The 4,257-nt window shown below is 32.9% G+C and overlaps 1 non-coding gene across 1 annotated transcript; it reads right to left on the reverse strand.

The window, feature by feature from the left end:
- Positions 1 to 3,873: 3,873 nt before the first annotated feature.
- Positions 3,874 to 3,980, reverse strand: LOC148920711 (small nucleolar RNA R71). Its single transcript, XR_016123435.1, has one exon. It is a non-coding gene; the product is annotated as a small nucleolar RNA R71 (small nucleolar RNA).
- Between the last annotated feature and the right edge of the window lie 277 nt (positions 3,981 to 4,257).

A 4,257-nucleotide genomic window follows, 5' to 3' on the forward strand; every position in this document is an offset into this window, starting at 1 on the left:
ATATTTTAAAATAAACCATTAAAAATCAAGATTCTTTCCTATCATACATTAAAAAATTGATAATTGCATTTTTTTTCCATCCCCCTGTCGTTTCTCTCTATTCTCCCTTCCTCCCCAACCACAACTCCCCTCTCCTCTGTTTTTTTTTCTCCCCCAAGCCCTGAGCACCCCATCCCCACTTGCAACCCACCCCCAGATGGAAAAAAAATGCAATTTTCAATTTTTTAATGTTTGGTCGGAAAGAATCTTGATTTTTAATGGTTTATTTTAAAATATATATACAATTTTGTATAATGATTTTTCCATTTTTAAACCACCCTTAAAAATGAAAAGACTAAAATACCCTTAATTATGGATGAAAAATTGGATGATGTTAAAGTCAGATGACAAATTATAAATTTTGAAAAATTCAGGTGACATTTCTCTTAAAAAAAAATTTAAGTTGACAAATTGAAACTAAGGTATAAGTTTAGGTGACATTTCTATAAATATCCCTATAAATCACAATAACATATGTAAATCATTGGAAAATTTCCACTAACTGGCTTTGTCCTTTAAGTAAATTATGATATGGCTTTGATTATAAAAAATAAAACAAACAATAAGTACGGGAATATATATATATATATATATATATTTGGGGTCAAAAAACCACCAAAAAATTAGATCCTTGATTGATACCAATAAAATTAATAGAAAAGTATTTATTTGTACAAATCCCTAAAAAACTCGTAAGCAAGTCATCAATAAAATAGTTAATTAACTACTCAATTGACTAATATGGCCGCAAAATTACATGCAACATACGACAAGACATGATTTTCAATACTTGTTTTAAATTGCAATGAAGGTTCTCGAAATCGGTCACGACAACATACATGTTTTTCAATGTTTTCTATTTTATTTTTCTGTGGGAAAGGATACCTGGATGTCTGGTCACGACACACAATAGTATTCCGAGCCTTTACACATTTACAATGTCTGGTCACAACAACATACATGGTTCTCGATTTCTTTTCTCTTTTTAGCCACGAAGGTTACTCATGAATGTCTGCTCACGTATAATTAATTCTTGTTTTGTGCATATGTCAAAGAAGGAAATTACAAAAAAAATTACGTCAGGTAAAATGTATTTTGCCACTTAAATTCAAACAGCACACAATGATCTGAATTGACTCCAATATCCACATACATAATGGGAGAAGCCCCTTTAGTTACGGATAATTCCATAAATTTATACATTTATGTACTCTTCAGACTTAGTTTTTGTAGGAGAATTGAATTTAAAAAGGACCTATTACTTTATTTTCTCAATTTTCAGCTTTCCAGAGCAAGTAATTGGTTTTCAACGGAAATACAACTTTTTGGTGGAGTTTTTGACAAGACCAGTTGGAGATGAAAGCTAAGATCTTGAAGATGATTGTGGAATTTTTCTAGAATTTTCGGAGCAGCTAATGAGAGCAGTCTTTGAAGTTAAGTTAGCATAAGTTGCAATCCTGTCAAAACTTTGTTGTTGTGGAAGAATGATTATTTGAAGACTTTTCTGATTTTTCCTCAATGTGTGCGATATATGGTTGGAAAGATAAGACAATGACCTACAATTTACATATTTTTCTCGAATTTGCGGAGGAGGAAAAACCTCAAACGTGTGTGCAAAGTAACTAATGTGTTATCATAGTCAAAGTAGGAAGAGGAGTCAATTCCTTACCCATTTTGGAATTTTTTTTAAAAGTAGGTTTTTCTTTATTTTTGGAAGACTTTAAAGCCCAGATAAGGTAGGAATAGCCGTGTGGTGTTTTAATTAAGGATGAGAAACAACTCCTTTGGAGTTACGCAAAGACTTGGAGAGATTGGAGACGCCGGAAGAGTACCGCAATTGGCTAAGTTTTATTTTTTCTTCCTTATGTTTTTGCTTATGCCGAATCCTATGATTATGTATAACTAATTTTCTATTGTTAGGGCATGATGTACCCCTGGTATGATAATCTAGTACTTATTTTACATATCTATTGATTGCCGTTTGATGTTGGATTCTTAATCATTGTTCTTAATAACTTGGTGATTATCTTGATGCTTGATCACCATGTAGAATTTTAATTGAGTTAATCAGATGCAAATTAGAGTAAATACCATACTTAATTTGAGGCTTGCTTCTTGTGATTAGGATTTGTAATTCGTCTAGGGTAAATACCATACTCCTAGGGTTTACATGCTTGTTAGAGGTTTTCACTGATCTTAATGAGTTTCTATGTGTTCATATTTGACCTAAATACCATGGGCGAATTGCATGTAGGAATATACGAGATAGCCTAAATACCATAGGTAATTCATGAAAAAGGAAAACTAAGCAACGACATCAAATGGTTAGTTAATAGATAGGTGAATAAGAGGCTAGATCCGATTACTAGTGGTGAATTCATTGTCCTAGTGCTTTTGTCGATTGGAATTTCTCATCTTTGTGTTTCGTGACTTTCTATTTGTTTTGTTTTTTAATGTCATTGTTAATTAAATCATCATTTCAAAAACTCAAAGATGAGTTTCTATGTGTTCATATTTGACCTAAATACCATGGGCGAATTGCATGTAGGAATATACGAGTTAGCCTAAATACCATAGGTAACTCATGAAAAAGGAAAACTAAACGACGACATCAAATGGTTAGTTAATAGGTAGGTGAATAAGAGGCTAGATCCGATTACTAGTGATGAATTCATTGTCCTCGTGCTTTTGTCAATTGGAATTTCTCATCTTTGTGTTTCATGACTTTCTACTTCTTTTGTTTTTTTAATTTCATTGTTAATTAAATCATCATTTCAAAAACCTTTTTTGTGTTTACGTGTGTATGCTACGTGTTTAATTTCTTGTTTATATAATTGGAGTAGTTAAAGTATTTTGTGAAGTAAATTAGGTTAGACTAATTGGAAGTCGAACTCAATCTTCATGGGATTGACCTCGTATTTGCCATACTAAATTACAATTGACCTTGTGCACTTGCGAGTATAATTTGTGTTTAGACTAATCTTTATAATCTCCATTTTGCAAGTTGTCTAAAATTCACAATAAGTTTTTGGCATTGTTGCCGGGGACTGTCGTCGTCAACTACGATTTAGTTCAATCTTAATTTAGCTTTTCAGTTTTCTTTTTGTTTTGTTGTATATTATATATATATATATATATTATAATTAATTTCTATTTTCTTAGTTTTATTTTATTTTTATTTTTTTAAAATTTACTGGAAAATTTCAGAGTATTGGAATTGATTTGTGCTTCTTGTTTGTCTTGTTTATTAAGTTCGACTCAGTGTATGACTTGTAGACAGTCTCAAGGTCAAGATCTCATGTAGTTTGATCCTGAGATTGAGAAAATAGTTAGGAAACGAAAAGACAAATTCACTCACTCACTAGAACATCAAGAAGATGGAGGTTCCATTGAAAATATAAACAAGAAGAGGACAAGAATGTTAGGGAACAACAATTAGAGCAAGAGGAAGCAATGGAACAAGCACAACCTGCTTGAGCTCTGAAGGAGTACTCCATCCCAACTCTTTCCAACACCCTATCATGTATTGTAGTACTAGAAGTTGAAGCAAATTCATTTGAACTCAAGTGAAAAATGATTCACTTGTTACCATCTTTCTATGGCAAGCCGAATAAAGATCCTAACATGCATATTTGGGAATTTTTTGACTTTGTGACACCATCGAGATCCAAAATGTCTATGATGAAGTGGTTAATTAGGCTGAAATTGTTCCTGTTTCAATTAAAGGATAGAGCCAAAGCTTGGCTTCACTCACTGCTAGTTGAATCCATTAATTCATGGGAGGGCTAAGCACAAAAATTTCTCCATAAATTCTTCCCTACATAGAAAACGAATTAACTTGGAAGAGATATCATGTATTTTACTTAAGGAGAGCAAGAGCCATTCTATGAAGCTTGGGAGAGATTTAGAGAGTTGCTGCAAAAATGCCCTCATCCTGGCATTATTGATTGGATGTAGATGCACTTCTTTTATGGACTTACGACTGGAAACAAACGAATCATTGACTCTGCATGTGGAGGTGCATTGATGGAGAAGACACCTCAAGAAGCGTTTGATCAATTGATTTGCTTGCCAATAATAATCAACAATGGGGAAATGAGCAGTCAAAGGAGGTAGAAGTTCATGAAATTGACCCCAACATTGCGGTTGCTGCTCAAATTTCAAGCCTTGAGAAAAAACTTAAAACTCTTATGTGTGTTGTTATTCCACCTCCCCCAC

Source organism: Prunus mume, linkage group LG1 (genome assembly GCF_029339155.1).
Source record: "Prunus mume cultivar Tortuosa linkage group LG1, ASM2933915v1, whole genome shotgun sequence".
Classification (NCBI taxonomy): Eukaryota; Viridiplantae; Streptophyta; class Magnoliopsida; order Rosales; family Rosaceae; genus Prunus; species Prunus mume.